At 40.9% G+C, this 20107-nt stretch overlaps 2 long non-coding RNA genes across 2 annotated transcripts; both read right to left on the bottom strand.

The window, feature by feature from the left end:
• Nucleotides 1–104: 104 nt before the first annotated feature.
• On the bottom strand, nucleotides 105–1959 carry LOC117555868. The gene is made up of 4 exons (XR_004570465.1): nucleotides 1813–1959; nucleotides 547–591; nucleotides 400–447; nucleotides 105–259 (listed from the first exon to the last, which is right to left on the bottom strand). It is a non-coding gene; the product is annotated as an uncharacterized LOC117555868 (long non-coding RNA).
• Nucleotides 1960–15552: 13593 nt separating this feature from the next.
• LOC117555884 lies at nucleotides 15553–17161 on the bottom strand. Its single transcript, XR_004570470.1, has 3 exons — nucleotides 17107–17161; nucleotides 15822–15903; nucleotides 15553–15678 (listed from the first exon to the last, which is right to left on the bottom strand). It is a non-coding gene; the product is annotated as an uncharacterized LOC117555884 (long non-coding RNA).
• Nucleotides 17162–20107: the final 2946 nt, after the last annotated feature.

Raw genomic sequence — 20107 nt, 5'->3', positions numbered from 1 at the left:
TAGGAGAGTAAATTACTTTCAGTGTGCTTTTATCCTGAATTTCAGACACTGATGCAAGATTCATGAACTCGTTAAAGTCAACATCCATGTATTGCAGACGGAAGTCCTCTTTCAATTGAAGAGATGTCTTGACAAATGTGTGCAGTTCTTCAACTGTTGCTGGGATTCCCGAATCCAGGGTCAGTTGTCTAGAGTCAGACTGGTCGGCAAAGATGATGCGCAGAAGCGCCCGACCTGCCGTTATGGAACACCTTTTAATCTAGAGCAGAAACAAGGTGAAAGAATAACAAGAAAGAAACACATTAGGATTATATCAAAGATGAACATAAAAATATTTGTACAGTTTAACTGCCCCTTAAATGTGCATGTGTCTGCTGGAAATGTTTTAACAACAAATACCTGCTAGCTAGTTCCAAACTGCAGTGTTTGCACTGCCACATGCATAACCTGAAAAAGAGAAAAAATAGAATTAGCAATTGACACTGAACAACTGACAATGTCACAGATCAGCTTGTGCAAGTATTGTGAAAGTAGCCGTGTACTTACCATAAATAAGAGGTTTCCCCAAGGTGCTTGTTAATGCTGATCAAACTGCAAAAGACAACAAATATATTTTAGAGGTGTGATTAAAATGCTTATATATTTGAATTTTCACAGAAAACACATAATTGCCTAAGATTGCACAACCCAAAAAACGTTTCTGCACAACTCTGGGTGCCTGCTTGTGAGTGAAGTAACCCATACAAGATTCAATCTCATTATTTATATTAAATATTTGGCAGTAAAAAACTAAACTCAACTGAACTCCTACAGAAACGAGTGGCTCCGCCTGTCCTCCTCTGCCTGCCTGCACTAAAGCCAGGAGAGAGATGGACAGACCTGCTGAGCATTATGATAGAAAATGGCAGCCCTTGCATGCAGGCTCTGCCTCCTATACTGTTACTTCATTCACTTGAATTACTCTTTGCATTTTTTGGTTGAATTTAAACTGAATTTCGGTGTACTGTGTTCAATGACAATAACGTTAAATCGAATGTAATATAATCTAATGATCTCCATTATCCAGTATCCAATGCTAACCGTATCTAGCAAGCTAGCTAACAAACCAGTTATTTGGCTAGCTAGCTTGCCGCTTTACCTCATGCACTTGAATTACTCTTTGCATTTTTTGGTTGAATTTAAACTGAATTTCGGTGTACTGTGTTCAATGACAATAACATTAAATCGAATGTAATATAATCTAATGATCTCCATTATCCAGTATCCAATGCTAACCGTAACTAGCAAGCTAGCTAACAAACCAGTTATTTGGCTAGCTAGCTTGCCGCTTTACCTCATGCACTTGAATTACTCTTTGCATTTTTTGGTTGAATTTAAACTGAATTTCGGTGTACTGTGTTCAATGACAATAACATTAAATCGAATGTAATATAATCTAATGATCTCCATTATCCAATGCTAACCGTATTTAGCAAGCTAGCTAACAAACCAGTTATCTGGCTAGCTAGCTTGCCGCTTTACCTCATGCACTTTAATTACTCTTTGCATTTTTTGGTTGAACTTAAACTGAATTTCGGTGTACTGTGTTCAATGACAATAACGTTAAATCTAATGTAATATAATCTAATGATCTCTACTATCCAGTATTCAATGCTAACCATATCTAGCAAGCTAGCTAGCTTGCTGTTTAGACCCAACTAAAAACGGAGCAAAATATAACACGGTGGTTTCAAATATTCTTGTCGATATTATGAAAAGGCATTACTTGGAAACAGGGAACATTCTAAACTACTAGAAAAAACAAATACTTACCAAATAATAGACTTTCCACCGTCAGTTTCCCCAGTCAGTTTCCACAGTCAGTGTTAGACAAAAGGCGGCAAATGACAGAACGGATGTTGCGCATACGCAAAGGGGGTGTGCAAAGGGGCGGTCCCCAATGAAAACAATTCATTTTGAGTTGCTCTGTCTTAAATAAATTTAATAAGTGAATTGATTAATGTAATTTGTGTTACACTAATGAACTATACTTAGGTTTATTTCTTAAATAAAAATATTTAAGTAAAGTGAAACAATTTTTAATGTGTCAAGTCTAAGAAGGGCTTGAATCATTTTTTTGAGTGTGTTTCTCTTTAACACATAGCCTAGTGTGTCCACAGGAACACACGCATACATATTATCTTACACATTATGATAGTCTAACACTTCTTAATTAAGCTTAATTCTGTTTGACAAAGAAAAGTATAATTTAATGAATGCGTAGCCTACACACACACACACACACATATTAGTATTACATTATTTATGTACTTATGGCAACTATGCATAACTGTATCAAGGCTCAAGACTTTTTTACTGAATAGATAGGTTGTCTTGCATTTCCCCTCCCCCACACTAAAGCCATCACTGAACCTAATATGCAACTGCATCAATCCATTCAATTCGTTTTTATACATACATGTAGCACTTTGTTATGCATTGTGTAGTCACTTACTGATGGCATTGTGAAGTCTGTGTCCAAAGCATTGGAGGTTGGGCCACTCAGTCAGTCTCAAGGCTTTAATCATGTTGGAACCGCTGTCCGTAGTCATGCAAACAAGACGGTCTTCTCGAAGCTTCCAGGAGGCCAGCGAGTCTTGTAACCCTTGGGCTATTACTTCGCCAGTGTGGTCGTCCGGGAAGTACGATGTCTGCAGGCACATGCCTCGCAGGGCCCATTCTCTGTCAATAAAATGCACGGTCAGACTCAAATATGGGTGTGTGGTTCGGCTGGACCATAGGTCGGTAGTGGTGGAATAATAAACTATGTTTTGCAGCTGCTCTGCGACTGTAGCTCTTGTTTTGTTATATAAATTGGGCAATGCAACTGTGGCGAAATGCTTGCGGCTGGGCAGTTGATATTTCGGGTCTATTGTTTGCAGCATCTTAATGAACCCGTTTTTTTCTACGGTATAGATGGGGACCATATATTTTGCGATGTAATATGTCACCGCATCTGTGATCGCCTGCCACCGGGGCCCTTTCTTGTCATAAGGAATGACTGTTGAAAATGCTGCTGCCAAGGTTACCTGCTTTTTTGCAGGCGCTTTGTGGCTTGAGCTAGCATCTGCATCTCATAGTGCTACACACTGCTGCCATTCCACTGCATGTCTCTGTCGCAGGTGCTGAAATAAGTTGGTTGTGTTCCCATGTTTTGCAGCGATCGTCTTTCTACAGACCTTACACAGAAGAACAGTTGTTTGTTCTATGTCTGACCGCTTGTACCCGAACCACTTCCATACAACTGAAGTGGCACCTTTTTTAGGAATGAGTTCTTCTTCATCTGTGTTCGTGGACATTTTTATGCTACGTCTGTCGTAGTGATGTGTCGGTCGCGAACTATTTAAGTGAACGACGGGAGCCGGCTCTCGCCCGCGAACGAGCCGTTTTTTTTTGCGGAGGGATCGGCATGAAGGCACATTATGCAATGTGCAATGTGCACATTATCCCGCTTATTACATGGTCAAATTCTCAACAAAGTAACGACATGACTCCCAATATTAATTGAAATGCTTTTATGGATTTAGAAAATGATTTTATTGATTTAAAAAATGCGTAAAAAGGAGGGTTTCTGCCCCATTACTTCTCTTCTTACTTCTATAAGAATAAAACACGGTGAGGTGTAAAATGTGTTTTAATATCATAAATGTTACGCATACCGTCAGTTTAAATGCTGTTTTATACGGAAAAACTAGAAGTTCTTGTGCACAACCAGTTTTATTCTGAAAATCCTTCATCTCCGGACGGTTAGCATTTAGCATGTGGCTAATATACCATTTACTATAGAGGTGAATTTAGTAGCGATATGACACGGAGTGTTGCACACCGAAACCTACTGATTTCAAAACTACAACTATAGACGTGGAGATATTATTATTGCTGAATATTAAATGAAGGTACAGTTTATTTGAATACGTTTGTTTACAGACGTGGGTAGTAGTATGAGACAACATCCGGAACTACCGTAAATGAAACCAGCCGTGAAGTATTTCCTGTATTTTTGGAGTATTGATTACAGCGTTTAAAATGTATTAAATGAAAAGTCATGAAAGAGATAAGGAGGAGAACAGGCGTGTTTAGTTATATATTTAATGTACAATGTCGGAGTCCTCTGTTATGCTCAACAACGAACATTGGAGACGTGGAGGGCCGGCCCCCAGCAGCGCCAACCGGCCCACAGCGAGCCAGCGGAGGAGATATATCAGCTGGAGAGGTGGAGCTCGCTCTCTTCCCTTCGCTCACGAGAGCTTTTTTAATTAAAGCACCATTTGAACCTTCTCAGAGACTCCATTTAGTCTCCTTTTAAAGCTTCTCTCCTGGACGCGAGAATAATGAACACAGCATAACAACAGCAGATCGGGCAGAGCTGCAGATCGGGTAGTCACAGGCAATGTGGCTAAGTTTTGGGCGCGTTCTGGAAAGTGAGAGAGTAAGCTACTACGGAGTCCCTTAAAGCAAAAACAAATCTGAGGAGTCTAGAAATGTTTTTAAATCGCGATTTTTCGGTTCAGCCATTTCACAAACCGTAGGAAAGTAAAAATGCAAATTAATCGTGAAAATCGCCCAGCCCTAGTTGTGAGTTTTACTAACAAGTGTTTGAATTAGTGATGGGAATTATGGCTCTTTGAAGGGAGCCGGATCTTATGGCTCCCTTCCTTTGCGAGAGCTGTTTTTTTTTTTTAAAGGAGGCGGGGTTAATAGGTTTATCTGCGAAAATATACCTTTTTATAATTCAATCCAATTTAGCCCTGTTTTGACAAATGATTTATGTGTACACATAACGTAACTCTCTGATTGTAGATAGCAACACCTATACAAACTGAAAACAAATCTTTGCTGAGCCTAAAAATTAGGGATGTCCCGATCACCTTTTTTTGCTCCCGATCCGATTCCGATCATTTGATTTTGACAATCTGCCGATACCGATTTTTCCAGATCCGATCTTTATGCAATGCATTAAAAGAAAAAAAGCATTCAAGTTGTCCCTTAAGGTTATTCTTTGATTGAAATGACCCATTCTATCCAACATTGATAGCTTCACAGCAGCATTGGATCAAAACAAAATCAAGCTTATCAGTGGTTCACCACAAAATAACCATGTAAACAAATTGAGTGCAGATAGTGCACTAACAAAACAAAAATAACTGTATTGGAAAGAGGTAGCTTGACTAGCTTCACAAGTTCACATTCAGTCACAAATAATAAAATACAAATTTGGCTTAGTGCAGAATTCTAGCCTTAAGACTAACTAGTCTAGTATTAATGCAATGAACAACAGCAGCTTAACATAACATGTTAACATAACATGAATAAACAAAGTATTATATTTCCATCTTATTGGAGTAACACAATTCAAATATAAAATGTAAACAAAAACATGGATATAAAATTGCAAGGCACTGGTTTTTTTTGTTTGTTTTTTAAATCAAGGGACGGTCAGCTCTTGAATGTGAGCTGCACTCTTACGCTGCGTCCACACTACAGCGTCGACAGCTTCAAAAACAGTTTCCAACGCGTCTGCCCATTCACTTTGAATGGGGTGACGTCACGTTGCCTCGCTTTTCGCCGAACTAAATTGTGGGTAGCATAGCGGTCCGTCTCCGCCGGAGTAGCCAGCGCCAGGGCTCTCGACTAACTTGTTTCCCCATCCTCCCGGAACCGTCCCGAAATACAATCTAAGCCGTCCCGAAATTAATGTGGACCGTCCCGAATTTAAAATGTTAGTTTTTCTACATTATCATTAGTTAAAATCATTCAAAGTGACCTTTAACATAAATAAAACATCATACAAATCATTAGATGATAATTCATCAACCTTTTTATTTGAGTAAATCATTCAGTCACATAAACAAAGGCCAAATATATTTAAATAAACACACAAACGAGAAAATTACTCTAATATTGACTCCAATCAAGTCCCATCCAATTAACCAGTTAAGCCCGAAGGTCCCCCCAGTGGACCCCTCCCACAGTTTTTTTTTTCTCACATGTCTCAGGGCTTCATAACATTTATGAAACTATTAATGTTTCATACCCTTTTAAAGGTAAGAAACTCCGCTAACTGACAATAAGAACAATTGTTAGCTAAAAAAAAACACAAGAGTAATACCAATTCTTTGAATTAGCATTGAGCGAAAAAATGCTAACTAATGCTAACGCTTTTTTACACACAACACACGGTAGAAATGCCCTTATTACTATCTTAACTGCACAAACAAGATATACGATTTAAAGCTGAGACTCCACAGATTCCACACATGTAATGTCATCACTGTAAGACCTCGAATTCCTGGTGCTATCAGCCAGAAAAGAGAAAGTAAACAACATCCGGTTCCAAAAATATTACAATAATTACGTCTTACCTTTTTTGATTTGTGATCAAAAGTTGTGTTCAACGGAATAAAAACGCATCTCAAGGTTAATCCAATGTCTTTGTGTCACGTAGATTTTTTTTTATTACTGATAATCAATCATCATATTTATGGCAATATACTCGGTATAAAGTATTGCCGTCCAGGCTTGCTTCGTTTGCTTCTCTATTACGTCCGCTATGGTAATGTTTACGTAGATTTGGGAACTGCCCATCGATTCTATTGGTTCTGATGGTTAAGAAAAAGGTGTAAATCACACAAATCGACCAATGGGTTCCAGAGATATGGTCCTGCATAAAGTATAAAGAATGCCAGCCAGCTTAAGTACATTACGCAGCCGACTTCATTTATTGTTTACAACGTAACGAAGCAGGAAATGCAGCAGGACCCAGAGCGCACGGAGCACAGAGCGGACAGCAGATAACGGAATTGCAGTTTTATTGCTTATAGATTATCAGAACATTTCAAAGGGGACACAGCCCCATTGGATATTAATCTATGGATTAACTACATCATCGTTTTTATCGTTGTAATGCCATTGAAGACCAGTTTAGACCAGACAACGAGGAAGGTAAGTCATTGTTAGCCTAGCGCATTAGCGCTAGCGCCATTTGTTTTGATGTACGTTTTTGTTGATAACGTCGCGAGTTTGTATATTTCAGTGTTGGTCTGTTCAGGTGGGCACCGTTAGATTCTGTGTCTCCTTGCGATCATAAACAATGTGTTGGATGTTTAGCTAGGATAAGTAATAAGGGAGCGAGGAGTGATTTTCGGTGCAGTAATAGGCTAGCATTTTTCGCTCGGGGCTAATTCAGAGGATAACAGAGTAGGCCTATGTTTTATTTTATTTTTTTTATTTTTTTTTTCACAACAGTTTTATTTGGATGGAATGAATACCTATAGTGATAATTCAAAGTAATAAAATGATTTTTACAGTGAAAAAGTTCAAATGGAACCGATGGTTCCCAAATTACCCAGAGGTGAGTCCGCTTAGACTTTATTTTTCTAAATCTCTCTAAAAAGGTCACATTTCACTTGTTTTGCATCAATCTTGATACAGGGTACTTATTATATGTTATACTTTGGATTCCTAAAGCTTTTAGTCTACTAACCCATCATGCAAGGGTGGTTTTCACTATAAGTAAAGGTTTTTTTTAGGTGGACATTAGAATTGACATGTTTTTACTATGTTCCATCTGAATTTACTTTAAAATAAAAAACATCTATATTGATTCTGACACTTCTACATCCAACTCACAGATGTAACCTTGCTTTGAGAAAAAACAATTATTAATTTACCCCTTTTTAGAAGTGAAGATATATCATTTGTTGTGTTAGTGGCATTTTCGAGCCTGAAACCTGAAAAACAGGCTCAGGGCTTAACTGGTTAACAAAACAATCCAACACTGTCCTGAAGACAGAACCCAGAGTAACCACTAACCAGGATGACAGTCTGTCAGTCAGGAGACCTTTACAAACGGCCCCGCCCCCTCGCACACAGACGGGAGAGAGAGATCTCGTCTGGATTGGAAAGCTCGAAAATAGATCATAGACGCATGTTGTAGTCTTATTGCATATTAGAAACGGAGTTGGCGAAACTAAAACTGCGATATAATGTGTATTTAGCAATAATACATATGACATATTTTTTAAATGTCTCCAGTACCGATAAAAAGTCTGATAACGTCGGAGCTTAACGTTACCACTGTCTTTAATAATTCCGGCCCGGGGCCCGTTTAATACCGGGGCTCGGTACCCATCCCTACATGGGGAGAGGCGCAGCATATTGCTAAGGACTAAATACGATGGAGGGTTCTCTTCTCAGCCTTATTACCCATAGGGGATGAAGAGGAGTAAGTAAATAAAGAGGCCGGTGTTGCAGTATAACTTGAGTCATGACAACTGGCGACATTCTATTATTTTCGTCATAGGAATCCGGGGCGTGTACATTGAGGACCCATTGTTGATTTACCATGTCGATCGCCTCGTTTGCCGTTTACGTTCATCTTTTGCTAGATCTGCCTTCCTAAGATCACTTTGATGCACATTCAGTACTCGTATGTGAGGTTGTGGGTGAGAGGTGGATATTGTGACGCTTACAGGGAGGTATCGAACATTACAAAGTAGGTGACTGTGGATGCCTGTTCAAAATATTGAAAACTTGAATAAATCATTTAAATTATATATTTGTGTCCGACTTTCATTTGTACATCGTTCTTAATGTGATGTATAGTAGCTTTGATAGCTGTCCATACCTTCAGACAGCCTAAAAGTAAAACACAAGTTGTTTATTCACAGCCCGAACGCTCATCAACATGACTGGATCACTCATGACAAGTTGTGATCAGCTCCGATTAATTTGTGATATATATTATGTACCTATTCTGCAGGGAGCACGTTTTTTTTTAATGAAATACCTGTATCCCTCTCATCACAACAAGACTCTACACTGTGCAGGAAAAACAATTACATAGGCTACATGAAACAAACCTTGATGCATGGGAATGAAACACACAAACTATCTTCCGTGGCTATACTGATATGTCACAGTAACGGTCAACCACAGAAAAGTAAGTCCAGCGGGGCACAAGTTGAATACATATAATACAGTAGTTCTATTATGCCTTTAAGCCTATACGTTTAACCCATAAGAACCCGGACCCATTTCTACTTTTGGGGAAATTAAGGGGAACGTCATTTAGACTAAATAGACCACCTAGAACACATTTCTGACAAGTAACCCCCCCTAGTGTCAAATATCTGAAATGTGACATATGTGTCACATTGGGCTTTAATGGTAAAGTAACTCTTATTTATAACTTCATGAATGAGGATGATTTTTTGGTTTCCATTTGTTTGAACATACTTTGAATTGAATAATAAAGAATATGTTAACTAAATATAATTGAATCAGCTAAATTAACTGAGCAGATCATAATCATATTTGTAATTGTGCATATATGTCACTCCGGGTTTACTGTGAATGTTTAGGGTTAATGTCACGATGTGACATCAGTGTCACAGCAATATTTATGGCATTTGTTTCATATCAATTTCATCAATAAATGTTTCTACAACAGGTTATATGTAATCAGAATCAGAAAAGAGCCGAAGACAGCTTAATGTTTAACAATGTCATGTAAGCATTTTTATTCTTAAATGGCTTGAATGTTAACTTTAGCAACAAAAAACCTTTCCAAATGTAGCTAGTTCTGTCACATGTGTTAGCCTGGCACATGGACATCTTGGACATGTTGTTATGGGAACACAAAAGCAAATGACAAGGACCATAACCCACCAGACTGTTCAGTGTGTGTCACTTGGGGACTTCATGAGATAAAAAAGGCTAAAGCTGTATAAGGAACTTTCCAGAACATTTAAAGTTCATGTGACACCTGTGTCTAAGCAATTCTGTCTGCCTTCCGTGTTGTACCATGAGGACCCACTGATATAAAATGCTTAACTGTCTAAGTTGCAACCATGCACTTTTTGGAGGGCTAAGCGCTAGCTTGACATATTTTTGGCTTCATTTATAGAAGGAAAGACAACATTGATAGTTATGTTTCAGAATAACATTTATTGGAAATTGTTAGAACAATCTCACTGGTCACCGGCTTGAGCTTCAATATCAGGATCCATGTATTTGTGATCAAAAGTAGGCTAATATAAAAGTAGTGTAGATCATTACATTTCAGAGACAGTAATATTGTAATGTAACGTAACCTATTACTTAAAAAAGACAGTAATAAGTAATGTACTGTATTACATTTTGGAAGTAACTTGCCCAACACTGCAGATGATCCAGTCATCTCGATGCTGCTTTCGGGCTGTGTATACACAACTTGTGTTTTACTTTTAGGCTGTCTGAAGGTATGGACAGCTATCAAAGCTACTATACAGATCACATTAAGAACGATGTACAAATGTTTTATATGTATTCAACTTGTGCCCCGCTGGACTTACGTTTCTGTGGTTGACCATTACTGTGACATCACTATAGCCACGGAAGATAGTTTGTGTGATTCATTCATGCATGAAGGTTATTTTCATGTAGCCTATGTAATTGTTTTTCCTGCACAGTGTAGAGTCTTGTTGTGATGAGAGGGATACAGGTATTTCATAAAAAAAACGTGCTCCATGGAGAATAGCTACAGCATTTATATCACAATTTAATCGGAGCTGATCACAACTTGTCATGAGTGATCCAGTCATCTCGATGAGCGTTCCGGCTGTGAATAAACGACTTGTGTTTTAATTTTAGGCTGTCTGAAGGTATGGACAGCTATCAAAGCTACTATAGATCACATTAACGATGTACAAATGAAAGTCGGACACAAATATATAATTTAAATGATTTATTCAAGTATGCAATATTTTGAACAGGCATCCACACAGTCACCTACTTTGTAATGTTCGATACCTCCCTGTAAGCGTCACGATCATGGATGTATAATAAGTAGGGGTGCACCGAATGGGAAATTCTTGGCCGAAACCGATACCGAAAATAGGAAACAGTTGGCCGAAAACCGAATGCCGAAAGGCCGAAAATGATTAATAGAAATATATATATATATATATATATATATATATATATAATGTATACATTTTTTACCAATGTTGTTCAGCTACCTGATTATGGAAATAGACATGATTATGGCAAAACTTCACTTAAATAATAATCAATAGTGATTATTATTTAAGTGAAGTCCATAAAACATTTATTCAGCACTTTTGAATGCATACAGTACATTTATATATGTCATGTATTATTGCTAAAAAACATTATATCGCAGTCTTAGTGTCGCCAACTCGTTTCTAATATGCAAAGACAACAAATGCGTCTATGATGTATTTTCGATCAGAGGGGGCGGGGCAGTTTACACACACGCAGCTGCTACATGCAGCGGAGCACACTGCGGAGATGGCGGAGAGAACGCGCTCCGAGGTGTGGTTAAACTTTACCTGTCTCGATGTGGAGAATACTTGTTACCATAAGTGCAATAAGAGTTTAGCATGTAAGCACGAGCAATTTGTCTAAACATTTAGCAAAAGTGCACCGCATGCAGACGGAGGAATGTACCGGGTTCGACCGTCTTTCTAGCAGCTCTGTAGCTCCATCACGAGTAACGTTTCCACGTCAGGTGTTATGTATGCTAGCAGCAACACACGGAGTTAACTACATGATACAAACATGGGTTAATGGTTAGAGGAAACTGAGTTATTTAGTTTGTTAAAATTTCAGCTATTCTGTTTACAGTCTGTCATCAGATTATTTAATACGATTTGTTAAAGGCTCAGGGCAATCTCGATGACAAAGGTCAATGTTCCCCCCCCTGTGAGCTAGCCGCGAGCATGGTCGCCGCGTCTTTATTACGCCATCACAACAACACGTTAGGTTACCAACGTAAGCCTGTTCTGACATTCGGTGATATTTTTTCGGTGCAAAAACCCTTTCGGCCGAAAGCCGAAAGGGCCTTTTTAACCATTTTCGGCCGATAATTTTCGGTGGCCGAATATTCGGTGCATCCCTAATAATAAGAACGATATCCACCTCTTACCCACAACCTCACATACGAGTACTGAATGTGCATCAAAGTGATCTTAGGAAGGCAGATATAGCAAAAGATGAACGTAAACGACAAACGAGGCGATCGACATGGTAAGTCAACAATGGGTCCTCAATGTAAACGCCCCGGATTCCTATGACGAAAATAATAGAATGTCGCCAGTTGTCATGACTCAAGTTATACTGCAACACCGGCGCTCCAGGGTCTGGTTCTGCTGTGCGTTTTTGTGATGTAACGGTAAAACATTTCAGAATTCCTCCACGGGATGGTACATCACTCAACCCGCGAAATACACACACTCAGTACATAGCTAGACCCGCGAATTTGCGGACCAGGAATTCGCGGGCACAGCCAGCTGGGCGGCTGACTGACAGCCAGCTGGGCGGCTGACTGACAGCCAGCGGCACAGCTGTAGCTACATGTGTGTGTATTTCGCGGGTTTCTAAATGTTTTGTGCGTGTGTGTTTATGTTGACATGGAGGTTTAATAACTGTGTGCTACACAAAACGTGCGTGAGTTAGCAGGGTATTTTTATTTTTAACTCTTGTCCCAAATTCATCCCAAAATTATTTTGTATCCTCCCCAACAGAGATGGGGTCATTACTAAAAAAAAGTTATATATTACATATTACTTTTAAAAAAAAGTAATATATTACACTACTTCGTTACTCTCTACATAAAGTAACTCGTTACTTTACTCGTTACTTTACTCGCAGGGCCGGCCCGCCCCTCCCTACAGGCAGATCAAGCAGACTGCGGTGCACCTACAGTGTGCGCGCCACAGTTTTGCCTCTGCGAGACTCCACTTGCCCCCCAATTACTATTGCATTAAGGAAGACATAACACAAGTCTTTCTTTTTATATGCTCTAAAATAGGCTACCAGCCTACCACAACAAACTAACAGTCTGTGAAACGTCAAGACACTAATTAATGAAACCAGTTCAAGACGCATTATTCTTATCATTCTTTATGAGCGCAGTAACGGTAAGGTATCTAATTACTTAAGTATTTAGTATTCCATAACTTAGTAACAGAGATGGTCAAACTAAAGTGGTAGAGACAGAATTCCTACAATGAAGCGGGACATTGAACTGTTCACCCGTGAGAGGGCGATCAACAAAAGAGAGCGAGTGGCCCGTTGAGGGAGTTTACAGATGAAAAGACTCATCCATGTTTATGCAGCACTGCACGTGGAGATGTGGTCTCGCAAGTCGCGCAGATTACATAGGCCTACGTGTATATAAACCTGCGGCGGAAACCCCTCTAGTCTGTCAGTGAGTGTGATTATTTTATAAAAGTAACGAAGTAACGCGTGTCGGGGCAATGTTAGTAACTGTAGTGTGATTACTAAATTATAAAAGTAACGCGTTACACTATTCCGTTACCGACAAAAGTAATATTATTACAGTAACGCGTTACACCCAACTCTGCTCCCCAACACTATTTTTTTCGACGACGGGACGTCCTTAAGCTCGAGCCCTGGCCAGCGCCAGCCAATCAAATCCCGTTTCTGAAAATCTGACAGCTCAAGCCCTAGCCAATCAAACCACGTCTAAGCTGGGAGAGATATCCCGCCGTTCATTTCTATATTTAAAAAAAAGATGGAGGAGAAACTAATTATCGCCGTAGCAAATCACCCGGTTTTGTATGACCAGACCCTCTTCACCTACCGGGATACAAACCGGAAGAACCAGTCATGGAGGGAGGTGGCAGAGACAGTGGGTGAAACTGGTAGGTTTTCGCCTGTTTGGGGAGTTTATATATATATTGCTCGCATAAAATCCCCGGGGTTTTTTGCTTTGTATGTCGGGGGCGGGAGATTCATGTGATTGGTTGTTGGTCGCGTTGCTCGAATAAAATCCCCAAGCTTCAGACACGCCCAGCTCCAAGCTTTTTTTGAAGCTGTAGTGTGGACGCTCCGTTACTTCTTACTCACTCTCACTCTCCGGCTTCACAATTAAGTGGATTTATAAACCAAAATAAATGAATTGTATAGGTCTAGCTTCCCTATATCTGTGTGTGAAGTTGTTCCATCCTCAAAAACAAAAAAATAATGCTTCTGCAGTCTAGCTGCAGCTTCTAGCAACGGTCTTCTGTTAAAAAAAGGACACTGAATGTCCTGAATGTGTCATCACACACAGGACTTGAGTCTGAACACAGCAGACAACAGGAGTATTTACAACAGCATATACAAACAAAAATAGTGCATGTGGGTGCACACTTACATTCTCTGTCTTACTGTTACATAAATCCCATGAATGTATGAGATTAAATTAGCTTCATCATATCTCAGTGATTAAGTGAATAATAAAGTTTCTATCGGGTCACTATCAGCCTGTCACTCATTATTTTCAGGGAGGGGGCGGGGTTTGGAGGAACGGAGAGGAGACGGTGATCGCGGAAGCTTTTTTCCTCCTGCCTTCACAAACTTTACACACGTATATATCGTCTGAAAATTGCTAGAGGACATTCATACTTTGCAATCCAAGACTTAATTAAATCCACCAAAAACCTGACATGATTGTAACGCGATTATTTTTGAAAAACTTAAATCCCTGTGCCGCAGCGACACGGAGTGATTCAGAGCGCGTCCTTCTGCTGTTGGTTCTGGACTGGTGGTGTTGTGTTGGTGGATAAAGCAGACTGCTCCGTGTTTGGTGTTGCTGTGCTGCTGTCACGTCTGTTCCCTGATCTCTGCGTCACCGACCGATTTGATATTAAAGTGACATAAAAAAAAAACGTTATAGTAAAGCCGCGGCCGGAAAATCAGGAAGCAACGTTACTACGCTATAACCGATTATCTTCCGTCACTGCATCGAGACCGAATCGTCCACGTCCGCATCGCAATGCATCGTAGAAACGATTATTTTCAACACCCCTAATCTCTACCCTGTCAGGTGAGAGCCGGTTCCTTTTCTCATCAAGGACGTTGGACACTGCACTAAAGAGTCTCTCACTGTCCACAGAGGTGCAGGGGGCACAGAGAAACCTGGTTGCAACAGCAGCCAGTGAGGGGAACCGTGAAGCATTATCTTTCCAGTAGTGTAGAGGATTGCTTTTCCTAGGGCTGGTTTTCTCTGAGAGATAGGTCTGTACCTGGACATCAGCTGATGTACTCACGGACCGGGCCTCTAGCTGATTCTCTTCCAAGATCTCGTCCAAGACGCTGCCCAGGCTGCTGCTTGCTTCTTGGCGTGGTGTCTTGCACATAGGCTCTGCTGCCTCTGCTGCCTCTGGCTCTTCACTGGTAGCCCTCTCTATCTTCGCCTCCTCCAGGATGAGGTTATCCGTGGCAAGCCTCAGATTGTCTGACTTTGTGAAGAATCTGAAAATAGATAAATGTAACAATTACCCACAACAAAGAAAAACACAAGACACCACACAGCACAACAGTTAAGTCAGGCAACTGCCTTACTTCTATAAAAATCTAACAGACCTAAATTTAAAAGGAAAGAAAAATAGAAATTGGCTTGAATAATGAATACTGGTGGTTGGTTTGATATACATAATTCATAACGTAATAGATACGATTATAATAGCATTCAAATGGTACATTCATTTACTGTACTTGCCGGTCTTTGTATCTTGGATCCACTAGAGTGGCAATGCTGTACAGTGGCTCCTCCTCTACCTCAGCAAAGCGGGTCTCCACTGCCTCTAGGAGCGTGCTCTTCATTGTTCTGACCCCCTGGTCAGTGGTCTTCTCCCGAGAGAGTACACGTTTGAGGGCTGTTTGAATGAATGGATGAATGGTTTATTTCGATTATAAAATAATTATAGTAAAATAAAAACATTTCTATTCTTTTATTTAAAAATATAGAAAATTATTATTATAATAACTACCTGTTATTGCAGGGATGACATCAGCTGCAGATGCAGTGGGATTGCTCACATCCCTCGTGAGTTCCTCAAATGGAGCTAACACCTCAGCTAGGGCTGTGCGATTATGGCAAAAATCATAATCACGATTATTTGGGTCAATAATTGATATCACGATTATTTTGACGATTATTCATTGACCATCTATTGAACTTTAAAACAAATAATATGTTACCAATAAACAAGATCAACAAATATGTTGGAGCGCACTTCCAAAACCATACTAAACATATATTATTAATATGATAAATACAAATAAATTAGACCAAAATAAATTAAATCAAATATGATGCAGTGCACTGTCACAACCTACTGAAAACTCCTTAACATATAGCCAACATTTTGGTAAAACATATTCAACATATTCCACTCAGTTAAACGTTGAAGGCTGGCCAACCGTCATGGTCCAGAAGTAACAGGAAATAAATGTTGAACTACAATTTAAGACCAAATAAAAATGTTTAGGCCACCATGGCAAATGCTGGTAGGGCTGCTCATGTCATCTCTTAAAGATTTTTTGCAAGAAACAACAGCCTGTTTACATGGTCTGGTTTCAGAGATGAGTGCAGGCAGGTGACAATATTGCCACCTGTACTGAAGACCCTCAGCCACGCCTCGACACATGGGGTGACGCCGGCCAATCACAAAGCTTTGATGCGTTCAAGTGCATTATTCTGGCACAGGAAGATTATGATACAGGACATTAACGATAAAACAGAATATTGTTGTTCTATTTTTAGACACATCTCGCGATCGACTGGTTGGGCACCCCTGGGCTAGACCATAGGTCTGTTGTGGTAGCAAAGTAGTCAGCTGAAGCCACATCTCTCTCAACTTCCCCACGGCATTTGTCACATAGTGCAGGCAGCGCAGACCTGCTGAAATAATACCGAGACGGCATCGCGTAACGATTGTCCAACGTGTTGACAAGTTGCTTAAAGCCCTGGTTGCTAACAGTGCTAACTGGGCAGATATCTTTAGCGATGTGAAATGTAATGGCAAAGTACTTGCAAATAGTGGAAATAGTTGTACCCTTCTTTTTAACGAGTTGCTGCTCTTGTTCTGACATCTTCGCTCGCGCTGAACACTCACAACACATGTCACTCCCACGTGACCGAGTGGGCTTTTAGGGAGGGGCGAAAGCGCACCCAGCAAAATAATCGTATTTTGTCAATTACGCTGTTTTCATAATCGTCGCAAGCCATAATCGTAATCGCGATTAAAATACGATTAATTGCACAGCCCTAACCTCAGCTGTCTTCTCCATCAGGGTCCACTGGTTGGCTGTCAGTGTGGCTGGCAGGCTGTAGTCAGCTGCATACACAGAGAGAGCCCGCTTTTGCTCCAGGATGCTCTGCAGCATGTAGAGGCTGCTGTTCCATCTCACTTGCACGTCCTGCTGTAGACGCTTGATGTCCATCTTCAGATCCTTCTGGATATCTTCCAGCCGGGAATAGGCCAACGGGGAATGTTTGAAATGTCCAACAATTTTCCTCGCGGTGGCCAGTGCGTCTATGACGCTGCGCTGAGACAGCAGACCCTCATGCACAGCAAGTTGGAGCGTGTGTACGACACAGCCCACACTCGTTACTTCCAAATCATCCATGGCTTTCACCATATTTCGCGCGTTGTCCCGCAAAATGACATGGACACGTGGCTTATCTATTCCCCAACTGTTAAGCATCCCCTCGATCACCTCTCTCACACGATCTGCTGTGTGAGATCCGCGAAAGTTCTGAGCTTGCAAGGTCGCATGTTGCAAATTAAACTGGGAGTCGATCCACTGTGCAGTGAAGCTAAGGAGTGACATTGGACACACAGAAGAACTCCATATGTCTGTGGTAAATCCGAAAGCAGGCACGTCTGTTAACAGGGCTTGCAGGTGACCACGAAGCTTGTTGTGAAGGGCAGACAGAGCTTTCTCTGTAAAGTACAGGGTTCGTACGGGTGCTTGAAATCCTTGAAAATGCTTGAAATTTGACGTGGTGTTTTCAAGGTTGGGAAAGTGCTTGAATTTTGGGAATGGTGCTTGAAATTGAGATAAAGTGCTTGAAAATGTAAATGCTTTACTTTTACAATAAATTGCTGTCTGACTGAATAGTTCGCTTTTTAGATTAAAAGAAAAATAATTGCTTCGCTTTTACATAAAACAGCTCCGCTGCGGCCTTCCCGCGAGATGCGCGCGACCTGCAAGTGTTTTTGTTACGTGTGACCTGGGCATTCTGATGAGAGTGATAGATGACTGTGTGCCAGGAGGTTGCCGTTTCAACAAGCGTTGGCTAGCAGAAGACAAATACATGGCTAAGACGAGGGTCAAGCCCACGAGTAGCCTCCTGCAAAGTTTGCAAAAATAATGATGTGAGAGTCTGCGCTGACGAGCCACATGAAAGGTACGCCGTAGTAGAGAATTTTAGATTAGGCTAACGTTGCATGTTACGTTTGTTTAAGCTAACGTTAGCTAGCTGAATAGCGAACTCGATTGAGGGATAATAATAATTGCAGGGGACAATCATTTCAGATGAGCGTACCTATGTTATGTGTGTTACAGTCGCCATCGTGTGGTGTTCAAAGAATGAAGCACTCACGGCATTTCGTGTTATAGTCACGAAATATAATCTATTGATTCGACAGTGATTTTGAAAGCAATGTATTTCTACTGGTAGTATATTTCGTGCCTAAACCAAATGTGACTTGCTCTATCGAAATCAGTCGCATTGACCCGAAGACACATTTTCGTTTGTATTACTGGTCTGGGGGAAGCTCGCGAGTGTGTTTGTGTATTTTTGCGTTTGTGTACCGGGGAAACACTTACAAGAAACACCGGCTGTTGCTATGCCTGCTGTGACGTTAAATTACTCCGTTCTCTGCTTGTAATTATACCGTTACAAGCTTCAAAGTTGTATTTATCATCTGAATTTGCCGAACGAGTTTAATATTCTGAAAGCCAATACTTTGTTTATTTGAAAACAGATGAAAACAAACTTGTCTTTTATATAAAATTGAAGTATTATACAAGTAAAACTACATTTAGCTTTAATCCCATGTAATTGTAGAATGAACACAGTCTTCCTTTGAAGATGTATAAGTCAGGTGTCTTGAGTAGTCAAAATTACCTAAAAATCATTGTACACATTTGTAAATATTATTTTCCACTTGTTACCATTGTGAGTCTATTTTTATGCAGCTCTGCGTGATTTTGTGGCTACAATTCATGCTAATACGCTACCAGAGGTGGAATAAGTACTCAGATATTGTACTTGAGTAAAAGTAGAAGTACCAGAGTGTAGGAATACTCTGTTACAGTAAAAGTCCTGCATTCAAAATGTTCCTCAAGTAACAGTATAAAGTATCCATCCATCCAACTTCTCCCGCTTATCCGTGGTGGGGTCGCGGGGGGTAGCAGTTCCAGCAGAGAGCCCCAAACTTTCTTTTCCCTGGCGACATCAACCAGCTCTGACTGGGGCCCAAGGCGCTCCCAGGCCAGCGAAGAGATATAATCCCTCCACCTGGTCCTAGGTCTACCCCTTGGTCTCTTCCCAGCTTGACGTGCCTGAAACACCTCCCTAGGGAGGCACCCAGGTGGCATCCTAACTAGGTGCCCGACCCACCTCAACTGTCTCCTTTCGACGCGAAGGAGGAGCGGCTCAACTCCGAGTCCCTCCCGGATGACCGAACTTCTCACCTTATCCCTAAGGGAGACACCAGCCACCCTGCGGAGAAAACCCATCTCGGCCGCTTGTATCCGCGGTCTCGTTCTTTCGGTCATGACCCATCCTTCATGACCATAGGTGAAGGTAGGAACGAAAATGGCCCGGTAGACAGAGAGCTTTGCCTTCTGGCTGAGCTCCCTTTTCGTCACAACGGTGCGGTAAAGCGACTGCAGTACCGCTACGATTCTCCGGCCCATCTCACGCTCCATTGTTCCCTCACTCGAGAACAAGACCCCGAGATACTTGAACTCCTTCACTTGGGGTAAGGACTCATTCCCTACTTGGAGTGGACAGTCCATCGGTTTCCTGCTGAGAACCATGGCCTCAGATTTGGAGGTGCTGATCCTCATCCCAGCCGCTTCACACTCGGTTGCGAACCGATCCAGTGAGTGCTGAAGGTCGCAGACCGATGAAGCCATTAGAACCACATCATCTGCAAAAAGCAGTGGTGCAATCCTTAGTCCACCGAACTGCAGACCCCCTCCCCCACGACTACGCCTCGAAATCTGATCCATGTATATTACAAACAGGATTGGTGAC

Source organism: Gymnodraco acuticeps, unplaced genomic scaffold, assembly GCF_902827175.1.
Source record: "Gymnodraco acuticeps unplaced genomic scaffold, fGymAcu1.1, whole genome shotgun sequence".
NCBI lineage: Eukaryota > Metazoa > Chordata > Actinopteri > Perciformes > Bathydraconidae > Gymnodraco > Gymnodraco acuticeps.
Note: the sequence above shows the minus strand (reverse complement) of the source record. Positions and strands in the feature narration are given on the sequence as shown.